The 15,279-nt window shown below is 39.7% G+C and overlaps 1 protein-coding gene across 1 annotated transcript in view; it reads right to left on the bottom strand.

Moving 5' to 3' along the window:
• Positions 1–15,279, bottom strand: part of LOC138975497 (uncharacterized) — a 31,707-nt gene that overhangs the window by 1,641 nt on the left and 14,787 nt on the right. The gene's annotated exons all lie outside the window — the stretch shown is intronic.

The following is a 15,279-nucleotide window of genomic DNA, read 5'->3' as shown; positions in this document are numbered from 1 at the left end:
ATCTGTAAATGTATGTAATCCCTCTGCATCAGTCTTCCCCCCACCCCCTATTCCCTTGTCTAGTGTGGAGGCGAGGACGTGGTCAGTCACTGATTCGTGTGCCGTGTGTGTCTGTGTATGTGTGTGTGTGTGGTTGTGGTTGTGTGTGTGTGTATGTGTGTGTGTGTGTGTGTGTGTGTGTGTGTGTGTGTGTGTGTGTGTGTGTGTGTGTCAGTGTGTTCGGTCCGGCTATCTGCTGTTTGTCAGTCTGAATTCATGCGTGCGTGTCGCAAGTATGTGAGCGCGTTTGTACTTATTTTAGCGAGTGAGTGCGAATTACAATATCTGATTCTGTGATATTTTTGAGTCACTTGAGAAAAAGTGACTCTATGTAATCGGTCAGTGTTAGTCTGTCCGGCCGGCCGTCCGTAGACACCACCTTAACGTTGGACTTTTCTCGGAAACTATCAAAGCGATCGGGCTCATATTTTGTTTAGTCGTGACCTCCAATGACCTCTACACTTTAACGATGGTTTCGTTGACCTTTGACCTTTTTCAAGGTCACAGGTCAGCCGTCAAAGGAAAAATTAGACATTTTATATCTTTGACAAAGTTCATCGGATGTGATTGAAACTTTGTAGGATTATTCTTTACATCAAAGTATTTACATCTGTAGCCTTTTACGAACGTTATCAGAAAAACAAGGGAGATAACTAGCCTTTTCTGTTCGGCAACACACAACTTAACGTTGGGCTTTTCTCGGAAACTATAAAAGTGACCGGGCTCAAATTTTATGTGAACGTGACTCATTGTGTTGTGAATAGCAATTTCTTCCTGTCCATCTGATGCCTCATATAATATTCAGAACTGCGAAAGTGACTCGATCGAGCGTTTGCTCTTCTTGTTGAATCAGAAAATGATGGAGAATAAGATGAACGTAAATTTGGATCGTTTTATATATATATATTTTTTTTTTTTTACAATTTTCAGATTTTTAATGACCAAGGTCATTAATTAATTTTTAAGCCACCAAGCTGAAATGCAATACCGAAGTCCGGGCTTTGTCGAAGATTATTTGACCAAAATTTCAACCAATTTGGTTGAAAAATGAGAGCGTGACAGTGCCGCCTCAACTTTCACGAAAAACCGGATGACGTCATCAAAGACATTTATCAAAAAAATGAAAAAAACGTCTGGGGATATCATACCCAGAAACTCTCATGTCAAATTTCATAAAGATCAGTCCAGTAGTTTGGTCTGAATCGCTCTACACACACACAGACACACATACACCACGACCCTCGTCTCGATTCCCCCCTCTACGTTAAAACATTTAGTCAAAACTTGACTAAATGTAAAAATGACGAGAACTTCATGGGTCCTTATACGTAATTAATGTCTATTTGACTTATATTATTATTATTAACGAAGAAGTTTCTCGTCAACAGCAAAGTGGCTGCCCACCTTTGCGCACAATCGTTCTGGTAGTAACAACTTTGGGTTCATAGTTACCCCCTTTCCCCCATCCACCGTCTCCACCACATCTAGTGAGCGGGACGTTATACTCGTTAGACTACTACTGTATTATTATTATCATTATAACGTCCGACTTGATATAACGTCCATGGCTTTCCAAGTTGAGTCAAAATAGTGCTTTAAGAGTGCAGTATCACTTTTCTCAATTTGTCGGTTCACTGCACTTAATGTTTACCTTTACAATTTAGCCTGAGCGACCTACTCAGCCTGTCGACAACGCCCAATTGAAAGTGACGCTCAGCCTCCTCGTCGAGGGCAGTAACTGTTGTAGTCTGTATTCTACGGACCAAAAAACAAACAAACGTCGTAGTCTGTTCTCATCCTCTCGACCTTCTCCTAGTCCGACCGTCATTTCAATAATCGAGTTTTTTTTATATGCGTGATTGAAGGACAGAAGTAGACAGATCCATTCGCACGCGCTCGCGCAGGAGTAACCATGTATGCTCGATATGAAACTTTTTAAAACAATTTTTTTTAGTTAAAAACAAAGACAGGAACTCACAACACGAATGAAATGGAACATTTTTCTTTTAATTAAAAACCTAGAACACTGAGGAACCTAAGTAAGGAACTCACAAAGCGAAATGAAATGAAACATTTTTCATTACTGACTAAAAACATAGAACAGGAACTCACAAAACGAAATGAAATAAAACATTTTTCTTTTGATTAAAAACCTCGAACAGGAACTCACAAAACGCATGCAGCAAAAATGATAATGCCTTGAACCTAGTTTTCCTTGGGTCTCTAACAACGGGAAAACGGAAAAACTTGAATACCTTTAACACACAAAACTTGTGACACGTGTAGGGTAAATGAACATGCCTTGACAGTCGTTCACCATGCAAACTGCTGCATATGGGGATTCATATGACGTTATAACCGACATGGATGAGTGACGTTATAACTGGGTGACGTTATATCCGGTGACGTTATATCCGAGGTTAAAATAGTCTTGAAAAGAAGGAATTGAGCCGGGACCGGTGTTTGGGTGACGATATAACGGGGTGACGTTATATCCGGCGACGTTATAAACGAAGTAGACTGTATTTAGTTATTTGGGATTGATTCTTCTTCTTGTTCTTCTTCTTGTTCTTCGTCTTGTTCTTCTTCTTCGTTCATGGGCTTAGACTCCCACGTTCACTCATGTTTTTAGCACGATTGAATTTTTACGTGTATGACCGTTTTTACCCCGCCATTCAGGCAGCATTCGCCGATTTCGGGAGTGGCATGGTGGGTGTTTTCGTGTTTCTATAACCCACCGAACTCTGACATGGATTACAGGATCTTTTCCGTGCGCAATTGGTCTTGTGCTTGCGTGTACACACGAAGTTAAGTCACTAGCAGGTCTGCACATAAGTTGACCTGGGAGATCGGAAAAATCTCCACTCTTAACCCACCAGGGTGCAGCGACCGGGATTCGAACTCACGACCTCCCGATTAGGAGGCCGATGTCTTACCACCACGCCACTGCGCCCGTCGGGATTGATTCAAATGTGTTTCTTTTCGCAGTTTACATGGTGGTATCCGTGTTTGAAATTATTTACATTAAGACCTATCACAGTAAAGTGAAGAAGATACTACAAATTTCATATTTTCGTACTTGTTATTTCAAACATTGTTAAAAATCTTGATCTCCTTTAAAACGTTAAAAAAATTATTGTCCGGGGGTACGTCCCACAATATCATGAGCCTTTCAAAGTCACAGAGTATTTGAGCTCAAAATGAATTCCTATAGTTAAATATAAATAATATTTAAAGAAAATAACCCATCGATAAAACGAAATTGTTCATTGTCAATTCACAATTGCCAAATGAGATCAAGTCAAGTCAAGCCAAGTCAATATTTATTTATTTTTAAACCTAGGGTTACATGAATTAAAAATAAAAATTGCAATAAACACGACAAAAATGATATATGTAATAATGAGACACAACACTTCTAATTAACCGAAAATAGATCAAGCTTAATTCATAACTAAATAATTGTAATCATACATTTTTTTACATGAATGTATATGTTTCTGTGTTCGTTTTTGTTTTAATAAAAAAAAACGTGATCAAATAATCAACGTTGGTCTTGCTCCGATTTAATTAATGTAGCAACGTTAATATCCCTAGAACTCTTGACCCCAAAACCGCGTGTGACCTAACAATCATACCATTTAACTTTTCCCCTCTCAATGCTCTGAGCTCCTCTTTTGTGTGTTCCAAAAGATGTACATCATCGTGACACAAATTTTCCTCCAAAAACTTAATGCTGGACATAAGTTTTGCTTCCAATTTATGCTCTTCTTTTTTCTTAAAGCATGCGTAAGAAATACATTGATTGATATTCCAGACCTGTTTACCCCCAACACTTGACAAGAGTAATGGTCAAGTCAAAAAATAGTAATCTGATGACCAAAGTAGTAACCCAGTGGTTACAAACAACAATATTAGCAACACAAACCTAATTTAAAGCACATTTGAAAATCGTAGTCTGGACTCAAATGGAGTATTTTTCCCCCAAAAAGCCTACAAAATAGTAATAAATTACTCCAAAATAGTAAGGGTAAACAGGTCTGAAAGTTCAGACTATCATAAGTCAATGTAGCATTGCTTCAATGAGATAAGTCTACACATAATGTTTGTCTGCCTTATTGATAATACTATGCTGTTGTAACTGAGACTATAAGAAATGTGTTGTAATTTCTTTTTAGTTCAGGTTTTCATGTTTTAGCAATCAAATGAATTTTGTATGCATTGTTCAACATTTTAAGTGTTACTGTTATCAAATTAGTATTCACATATTGAATTGTTAAAGACCTCAACATTTTAAATTTAAAATAAAATTTGTGATCTTGATTTTTCTGTGCATTAAAGGCACAGTAAGCCTCCCGTAAACCATCACAGAGCTCCCCGAGCGTCTACATACAGTACAAGCATACTTCCATTTAAACGCTCACCGAACGGGAACATCCTGGCTGCTTTCTCACGGTGTGTCAACTGATTCCGTTCGTCCACCGGATGTTTCCGTTCATCCGCAGGATGTGTCCGTTCATACAGCCCCATTTTCGTCACTTGCTTCGGGAAAAACGTTGTGGTAAGTCGTGTGGGCAGCGCGCTTGTGTGATATTGAAAGAATAAGGTAGCGAAATGGTTGGGCTATGCGTACGATAAGTACCAAGGTGCTAGTGAATCCTAATAATAACACACGCGTGCCGAACGTGGCAAAATTGCCTGATTTTTTAACATTTTCTTGTTTTTCTCGCTCTGTTATCGAATCCGACCCCTGATTTGCACATGATCACCAAAACCATTGCCTGTTACGACATTTCGCTTGAACAGAAGTTTATAGAAACCCATGGCTTGTGTACAATCACTTGTCTTTTGAAAACATACAGATTCCGTTCATACCCCATGTTTCCGTTCGTACAAAAGTGCATGTTTCCCTTCGTACGAAAAGCGTTTCCGTTCATACACATTCGTTAGATCAGAGTGAAACAGGCCCCCACTACAAGTTCTGTGTATTCCAATCGTCTTCAAATAGCACAAAATACGAATGCGTGTGATATTGGACCTATGTGAACCATAAGACGAATTGAATTTGCAAAAAACAGTTTTGTGTCCGTTCGTACTGATTTTGACGGGAAAATGTGTCCGTTCGTACCACTTTCATCAAATTGTTTCCCTTCGTACCCTTTTCAGTAATGTGTTCAGTGACGGAGATTTCTGGGTGTTTTGATAAGAACGAAGATTGATTTGTGCAGTTGTGCTTGCTTTGCAGCACTGCAACTAAGACTGAACTAAGTAACGTGTACATTTGTATTTACTCCTATCATGCCATTTGCTTCACCTGTGATAATCATGAGCAGAATTTAGACAAATCAAGAAAAAACATTATCCAGGCTCTATCAGTCCTTTTTACATTTAGTCAAGTTTTGACTTAATGTTTGAACATAAATGGGGAATCGAAACGACGATCGTGGTTTATGTGTGTGTGTGTGTGTGTGTGTGTGTGTGTGTGTGTGTGTGTGTGTGTGTGTGTGTGTGTGTGTGTGTGTGTGAGTGTGTGTGTGTGTGTGTGTGTGTGTTTGTTTTATTTTTTACATTTCAGTCTTGAAAAGATAATAATGTTGTAGTTCTGTTTGGTCGTCAATGTGATTACTTTTGTTAATTGATTGGAAAACAGTGAGAAGTTATCATGAATATTTGAAGAAAAATGGTTTTTTGGCATTTTCCTAAAACTTTACGTTTAGGGGGGTAGGGGATAAATATCTCATCTGGTGTCGCAACAAATCCTCTCAGGAATTCCAAATGTGGCTTGAAATTATCAAAAGGCATTGTAGTTTCTAAAAAATGAAACAGAAAACCCAAATTTGTTGAAACCTTTTACTCATCAAAGTTGACAAACTTTGCGTACTGTGAAAATGACGGTTCGCGCCGTGTGTGTGTGTGTGTGTGTGTGTGTGTGTGTGTGTGTGTGTGCGAGGCTGACGCTAAGTACCGGCATGTCCGTATGAGAGGGCCTTAGGTACCGTGCATAGACCTTGGCTGCACTAGGTACCGCGCTAAGTACCTGCGATGTTAAAACCCATGTACATAATACTTTTGTGTGTTGTTTATGCTGTTTATATGTAGGCATGTTAGTTTGAACTACGATCCTTTATTTTCGTAAATAAGGCTCATCATTTTGTCAAGTAGTAGCGGTTTGAATTTCAAAGGTACTTAACGTATGAAATATACGTACAGAACCAACTTTTTACACACAACCTAAAAGTTCTCACTGCAGATTTAAAAATAACAGCAAACGTTCTCTTGTATCTCAAGCATCATTGACAGCAAATAACTGAGTAGAAACATAGCCCTAATTGGGAGTAGTCGGGTGTTTTGACCAACGGTACTTAGTGCTTTCTGTACGGACATAGCGGTACTTAGTGCTTTCCGTACGGACATAGCGGTACTTAACGTCGCCTGCGGTTCCAAGGTTTTATTACACAGAATTAGAGATGTTGGTAGCCATATTATTTCGACCTGTATATATCGGGACAGCACATTCAATTCAGACATCCATAGACAGACAGTTTGAACTACGATCCTTTATTTTTGTAAATAAGGCTCATCATTTTGTCAAGTAGTAGCGGTTTGAGATTCAAAGGTACTTAACGTATGGAATATACGTACAGAACCAACTTTTTACACACAACCTAAAAGTTCTCACTGCAGATTTAAAAATAACAGCAATCGTTCTCTTGTGTCTCAAGCATCATTGACAGTAAATAACTGAGTAGAAACAATCTTTTACAAAGAATGACCAATAGTGAAGTGAATAGTAAACATTATACAGGCCTAAAAACAAACTTTATTAGACATCTCTCTCTCTCTCTCTCTCTCTCTCTCTCTCTCTCTCTCTCTCTCTCTCTCTCTCTCTCTCTCTCTCTCTCTCTCTCTCTCTCTCTCTCTCTCTCTCTCTCTCTCGGTTGTATGTATATATTAGGCAGCATTGATGTGCAAGATTATTGATAGAGGAAAGCTTGGAACAAACCACTGTGTATTTTGCATACGTTTAAATATCATGTTTTCTATTTTTTTCCTGTGATTTATGTGTACCCCCCCATTGAAAGGGGCTGTAGGCCCATATTCAATTGAACTGTGTCAGTCTCTCTCTCTCTCTCTCTCTCTCTCTCTCTCTCTCTCTCTCTCTCTCCCTATCTATCTCTCTCTCTCTTTTCCATAATATATTTATAGTATTCTCTCACTCCTTTATATATTTATATGGGAGATTTATATAGCGCTTGACGTTCTCTAAGCGCTTTACATATTCTCTCTCTCTCTCTCTCTCTCTCTCTCTCTCTCTCTCTCTCTCTCTCTCTCTTTCTCTCTCTATCTCTCCCTCTCTCTCTTTCTTTTATATCTCTCTCGCTCTCTCTCTCTCTATTACATAATATATATTTATAGTATTCTCTCCTCACTTTTTCCGTTTCTAGCTCACGTTCCCTCCCCCCCCCCCCCTACCTCTACCTCCCTTACCTCATAATAAGCGTGCGCGCGCAACGACAGTAAGAGAGAGAGGAACAGAGAGATAATATCGTATTCTAAATTTATTGATAGAGGAGAGAAATGTATTATAAGATAAGAGAGAGAGGTAGGAGGGGGGGGGGAGAAAGAGAGATACAGAGAGCGTGAGGGGAGAAGGAATACTATTAGTATCACTATCAATAAATTATGAGAGAGAGAGAGAGATAGAGATAGAGATAGAGAGGGAGAGAGAGAGAGAGAGAGAGAGAGAGAGAGAGAGAGAGAGAGAGAGAGGGAGAGAGAGAGAGAGAGAACAAGAACAAGAACAAGAACAAATCTTTAATTGTCTAAGGCCACAGCCCCTTACAATAGTGGTTAAAATAACAGCAATAGTATCTGCACAGTCATAAATTATAGTCACGCATAAAATTCAACAAATACATTAAGACCCTGATGACATGTCACTGAACCTGATTTCTAAGGGTTCGTCTCTTCTGTAACATGAAGAACACAAATCTGCTGAAGCTGTTCATCAAATTATCCTCATTACTGCCACAGAAATACACAAGTTGTTGTTGCAGCGTCTTAGAGTTCGAGATTGTCAAATACTTTGCTCGAAGGTCTTGATAAAAGGGACATAAAAATACAACATGGTGTTCATCTTCTTTATCAGGTGTACAGAGAGGACAGTTTCTTGTCGTTTGGTTTGGTGCGTACCGAAACTTGTGAGCGTTGATTTCGGATACTCCTGCGCGGAAACGAGTAAGAGCAACTCTGTACTTAATATCTTCGATTAATTCAATGTATTTCTCTTTTTCCAAACATGTTTTGTAACAATTATAAATGTCGAAACGTTCACTGCATTCTAAACAGGAGAGAGAGAGAGAGAGAGAGAGAGAGAGAGAGAGAGAGAGAGAGAGAGAGAGAGAGAGAGAGAGAGAGAGAGAGAGAGAGAGAGAGATAGAGAGAGAGACAGAGAGAGAGAGATACAGAGAGAGAGAGAGAGAGAGAGAGGGAGGGAGGGAGAGGGAGGCAGAGGGAGAGAGAGAGAGAGGGAGTTGGAGAGAGAGAGAGCGAGAGAGAGAGAGAGAGAGAGAGAGAGAGAGAGAGAGAGAGAGAGAGAACAAGAACAAGAACAAGAACAAGAACAAATCTTTAATTGTCTAAGGCCACAGCCCCTTACAATAGTGGTTAAAATAACAGCAATAGTATCTGCACAGTTATACATTATAGTCACGCATAAAATTCAACAAATACATTAAAACCCTGATGACATGTCACTGAACCTGATTTCTAAGGGTTCGTCTCTTCTGTAACATGAAGAACACAAATCTGCTGAAGCTGTTCATCACATTATCCTCATTACTGCCACAGAAATACACAAGTTGTTGTTGCAGCGTCTTAGAGTTCGAGATTTTTAAATACTTTGCTCGAAGGTCTTGATAAAAAGGACATAAAAATACAACATGGTGTTCATCTTCTTTATCAGCTGTACAGAGAGGACAGTTTCTTGTCGTTTGGTTTGGTGCGTACCGAAACTTGTGAGCGTTGATTTCGGATACTCCTGCGCGGAAACGAGTAAGAGCAACTCTGTACTTAATATCTTTGATTAATTCAATGTATTTCTCTTTTTCCAAACATGTTTTGTAACAATTATAAATGTCGAAACGTTCACTGCATTCTAAAAAGGAGAACCATTCTTGACAAAAACAATCTTGTAAACGTCTTTTAAACTCTTGTAAGAAACACTTCTCATTCCCAACCATTCCGTACATCCACACAGCAGCAAAACCATTACAACATAAAAGACTCTGCACATGTGAGACCCAATTTGTGTGGCCCTTCGATGCCAAATTACATAAAGCTTTATATGCAATCTTTGAATATCTTGAATCAGGTTGCTTCAGCAGTGTAAACCAGTATTTCACACATCTGACTGCAGAGTTAATATACAGCGGATGTCTTCCCAATTCACCATACACAATGTTGTTTGGAGTTCGAATTGTCACTTTCAGAAATTTTTTACACGCAAACAGGTGGACCCTTTCCACAGAGTCATACTTTCCATATCCCCATAGCTCTGAACCATACAAGAGCATAGGGGCGATCCGTGCGTCAAACAGTTTGAAAAACACCTTTGTCGAATGGCAGCCAAGTCCGGGACGCCTAGAATGATGAACTCGAACTGCCTGAATCTGTGTTGCCTTTCTCATTGCAACTCGGCTGCATGATCACATGCCTGTATTTGTCATGTAAATTCTTACAACCCCGGATACAAAAACAAAACCAGAAAATGACGCCACAGTTTAAACAACAAAAGCATGGCTTTAATTTAAAATAGCAGCATTAACACCTAAATGTTTGTTATAATGCAGTAAAATGATTACATATCTGATTATTCTTATTCACCTATTTCGTCTCCTCTACCCCTGTGCGTGTGTTGTATGTGCCTCTTGTTTTTTGGACTGGGCAAAGGAGATGCGCCTTCGGCTATCAGTGTGACTGACTTTTAGGGTTTAACGTCCTCTTAGACCAACTGGTCTATATTGGGACAGGTATTGGTAATACGTTGAAGTTATGGTGTGATACTTTGATTCGAACAAGCCCGCTGTGGCTGTCTTCTTCGACACACCAGCATTGGGTTTGTCTCGTCAAAGTATCGAAATACGATCATTATAATCGGAGACGAGAGATAATGCATGCGTGTCTTCGTGTTTTCCAAGCCCTGAGTCTTTCGCTGTGAACGTGGGATTTTTTCGTGCGCAAGTGTTCACACGGGGGTGTTCGGACACCGAAGAGAGTCTGCACAAAGTTGACTCCGAGAAATAAATCTCTCGCCGAACGTGGGGACCGAACCCACGCTGATAGCGACCAACTGGCTACAAAGCCAGCGCGCTACCAACTGAGCTACCTCCCCGCCGCGCTATCAGTGTCAAGTTACCTAAAGGCAGAGGGGAAGTGTTTAATTAACCGTATCAAGCACGCTATGTCGTGCATTCCGAACGCGTGTACTGGAGTGACTGACAGGGGCTAGTCTGGACTTGACTGCGCCTGAACTGATGCGTTGTTTCATCCGACACTGTATAGTGTCTATTGACAGTTAAAAAGAGAAGTACGCCTTCTTTTGGTTTAAATACATATCCAACAGTCCGAATTACAATAGAAAGGGCAAGATGAAGAAACACAAAAGCACAAGGCTCAAATAAGTGCTACCAAAATTAAACAGAAACGTCTCTGGCGAACGTTTTAAACAGTATAAGACAATATAAGCATAATAGTATGTATACAGAATGCTATACAGTCACGCAGTCCTTCTGTTTTACTGTCCGTACTCAGATAACGGATGTTTTAGAGTCAAATGAGCTGAATCTGTGCGTATGCCTTCAAAGATGGCTTCACACGATTGTAACTAAAACTTATATTCGTTGTCCTACTATTATCCCGCCAGGCACTCCTTTCAATACTTTTCTTCATATACCACCAATAGTATTATGCTTTTAGATATCGTTGTTAAATGATGTATTTTGATGCTGTTACCGCTGTCTGTCTCTGTCTTTAGATCTCTCCCTCTCTCTCTCCCTCTCTTTCTCCTCCTGTCAGTCTTTATTTATCTGTTTCCGCGTCGGTCTCTCCGTCTGTCCCTATCTCTGTCTGTCTCTATTTGTCTGGTTTAATGCAAGCAATGATAAGTGTATAGCCTTATCTATACATATATAATTAATATATATCATAGATTATATAATGGTATGATACATGAAGATTGTATAGGGACTTCTGCTACACTTATGGTGTAAAACACATGGGATGAATCATGCTGTGTTGCTTGAAAGTACAGACTCGAACATCAAAGCATTTGGTGTCACTCGGTTCAAAATATTAAAATGTATGGTTAGTGCACGTCCAATTTAATTGTGATTAGGCTACACAGCCATAGTATATAGGTTGTGTATATGTAACATGGTGTAATCGGCGTACCGTTTCCGCACAGTCTTCGACTCGACGACTCCATAACCCCACATACACGTGAACATCAAAAGATCTCCCAAACTTCTTTGAATATTTTAATCAAAATGTTTGTAGTACATACTCAGAAGACGACCCTTCAACTCTGTTCAAACAATTCAGGGTGTTTCCGCTAAAAATGTGTCTGTAAATCAAGTTCTTAGTTGAAGTTAAACAAAATGATCCTTACATAGCCCGTAAAAGCCCGCGAGGTAAAGGCAGACAAAAACAGTTGTGAGCGCAATCTATAATTGTAACCCGTTATGGCGTAGTTGGTATGTCGTTCGCCTGTGGTCTCCAAGGTTGCCGTGGGTTAAAATCTCATGTTATTTTTTGTGTGTGAAATGTGACGCAGGGATCCCTTTGAACCCATTCCTCTTGTTTTATGATTGTTGGTTAATCATCTTTTATAGTTCATGTTACAAACTTCTTTAATTTGGCAGGTGTTTTTATTTTTTAATTTTGTATTTATTTTTGGGGTCTTCTTTTACTTCATTCCAGGGGTGGGGTAATAAGCGGGCGGTTTAATGATCCTTATGGTCCCTTTGTTTATTTTCGGAGGAGTGGGGGTGGGGGGTGGGGGGTGGGGGGGGTGCTGCAGGTTATCTAACTCACTAGGCACGACTGTTTCGCTAAATGGAGCAGCAGCGTCTGTGGGGAACAGGGCACGAGACTGTAGAGTTATGGACCCTCGTGTACAATCAGTGAGAGCCATAGTGAAACACAATATTACACATTTATGAACAACACATATTAATTACTTCACGCCATTACCTCAGTTATTCCCATAGTAGCAGAAACATTTTTTGAACATTGTCAAATATACGTCAGGGCTAATAGTCTCGGGTGCTGTTTTACTTCACAGTTATTTTTCAAGGTTGTCAGTAATATCAGAATAAATATCACACACTTGAATGTTGTCCAAGAGCTTCAAGGCATAGTCACTGATGTCATTACTTCAGTTATTGTCAAGATTGTGGGTCATGAGAACTTAATTATAATATTAATAGTTTTATGATAATAATAAAATTAAACAGCAACAAAAAAATGTGAAAAAAGTTATGTGTATAGTACTTGTCTTACATTATGATAGTCCTGATTTTGTGATAAATCGCCAATTTGCAAGTGCTCTACACAAGGCTAGATGTTATTAGAGGTCAAGGAGGTCAAATATCACGAAAAGGCGAAGCAACCAGAGCATCGGTGGCTGGCAGAGGAACCTCCCTCCGATTGGGCCACCAGAAGTAGAGGTGAAAGGAGAGGCTGGTGCAGCGGGGTGCCCGAGTACCCTCAGAAGGATAGTTGTTGATATCAGCGTGAACTTGTTATCAGCCGGTGCCGTTATCGGGTTACAGCCGTAGCCCTTTCGCCGTGGCTTCGCCGAGCAGTGGTCAGATGCTGACCACCGGTTCGCGGCGCCACAGGACCATGTTTTCAGCGTTCCTTTTCGTGTTGGGATCAAGTTACCGTGCCCTGGCCAAGAACGCTAGCATTGAAGAAGGGAGAGAAAAGTTCTACCTCCCCATCTTCGGTTTATGTAAACGACTAGGGCTCCTTGCATTAGGAAGTATTCGGATTCTAAATGTTTATTATTATTATCACTAGCAATACTCGTGCTCCTCACGGGATGTAACAAATGTTTTATGATTTTCATTAATCACTGATGGTGTGGATATTGTGAATCCATCCCATGATCAATTGCTATTATTGTTGCAATGGTCGATTTATCTTGTCTGAATCATGACTGATTTATTATTGTATTCATAGCTTCAAAGCGATGGTGATTGGAGTAGATTAGCTCCCCTGATCAGCGAAGCCTTAATTAACTATCAGTCATATGATAACCACACATATGATGGTAAAAACCCTTATAACTTTGGAACCAGCCAACCATTTTTTTTTAATGAAATTAAACATGAAGACGCAGGCCATTAGTCCCTTCAACTTAAGTGGGAAAAAAAGAAGAAAAAAATCAACTCGATTTTCTGCGAAAAACATTTCGCTGTGATTTTGTAATTTGTAACTGCTATTTTGTAGACCCTTCCTCGGAGTATGTAATAAAAAAAGGTTTCATTGAAATATTCCCAGAACTTTGGGAGATATGGATGTTTATGCATTGGAGAATCAAACACTAAAACCCTTATAACTTTGGAACCAGCCAACCATGTTTTATGAAATTGAACATGAAGACGCAGCACATTAGTCCCTTCAACTTAAAAAAATTAACTCGAATTTGTGAAACATTTCTCGCTGTGACTTGGTATTTTGTACTGCTATTTTGTAGACCCTTCCTCCGAGTATGTAATGAAAAAAGTTTCATTGAAATATTCCCAGAACTTTGGGAGATATGGCTGATTATGTATTTTGACCATCGGGCCCCGTAATGACCTTGACCTTTGACATATCCAATATAATTGTTGCACACAATAGGCTATCGTGTGTCTACATCTACCTACAAAGTTTGGTTGAAAAATACTTAGCGGTTCAGGATTTATCGCAGTTCCTATATTGTGACATACATACATGCATACTTACGGAATGGAACAATCGCAAACGTTCCCGCTGGATGACGAATTAAATTATAAAAAACGTATCAGTAAAATAAAATAACAATGAACAGCACCGCGTGGATTCGAACGTACGTGATTAGAACATGATGAAGCAAGAGTGTCCTAACCAACTGGCCTACAAATAATTTGCAAAAGTTTCAGGGAAAAATACAGCTATGACACTACAAAAACCATAGGCAATGGATGTTCCGTTTGCCATTCCAATAAGTAACAAAGATAACAACTTGATAGGTTTGAGAGTAAACTTGATTTGACATGATACTGTGTTGTCTAAAGTGTTTATTGGATTCTCGGGCAGTTTTATCCCGGACGGCTGCATGTCGAGTTTCAGGGGTGCCTAAGGGCTTCCGGCGGTAGGTAAAAATATTTAATGTTCAAATAAACCCACTTAATTAAAAAAAATAAACACATTAGACCCAGCCAGTCCTGATCGAGGTGGCCTCCACTATGCCCATGCAAAAGGATTAACGTGAAAGTTGCCCAGTACCACAGAAATTAGCAATTTCGTGTGACTGAGGCTACCAGTACCTGTATTAATATATGAATTATAATTGGCAACGGTAAGCGATTTCACACAGATTAGCGCGGGACAAATATTGACAGAATTTTTTTTTTATCATAACTGCAATGTTCTTCTCCCCCCCCAAAAAAAAACCCAACAACAACGCAACACCTCCTCCCTCCCCAACCCCTAAGAAGAACAGGTCCGACAAACCCCTGCGTCACACAGTAAGCTTTTTTTTTTTAAATTAACGACGCCAATGGAATTCGATCTCCTGCCTCGGACACTTTCGTTTTGTCACGTTAGGAGAGCAATTTACCAACTTATCTATTTTGCGTCTTGACAGTTCGCGTGAGTGATATTTTAGTGACTTTTGTGACATATAGACTGACCGGAACAAACGCAAACGTCCACCCTCTGGGTGACGAACAACAACACATTTGCATTCAAACGAAGTAGTTTGTTGATCATAGTGCAATTATCCCGTTTGACTTGTGTCTGTTCTCAATATGACTAACATATATATGTACTCATTTCTTCCAAATGGGTAAAGCTATTGAAACTCACTTTGGCTATGAGCTCGAGGTCCATGGGAATAAACGCTCATAATTATGTCATGCGGATTGATGACCCTGGTGTCACTCAAAATTATCCCGCCAGGAAATGCTATTTCGTATACATGTACTCAAT

Source organism: Littorina saxatilis, linkage group LG9 (genome assembly GCF_037325665.1).
Source record: "Littorina saxatilis isolate snail1 linkage group LG9, US_GU_Lsax_2.0, whole genome shotgun sequence".
NCBI lineage: Eukaryota > Metazoa > Mollusca > Gastropoda > Littorinimorpha > Littorinidae > Littorina > Littorina saxatilis.
This window is presented reverse-complemented; position numbering and strand designations above follow the sequence as displayed.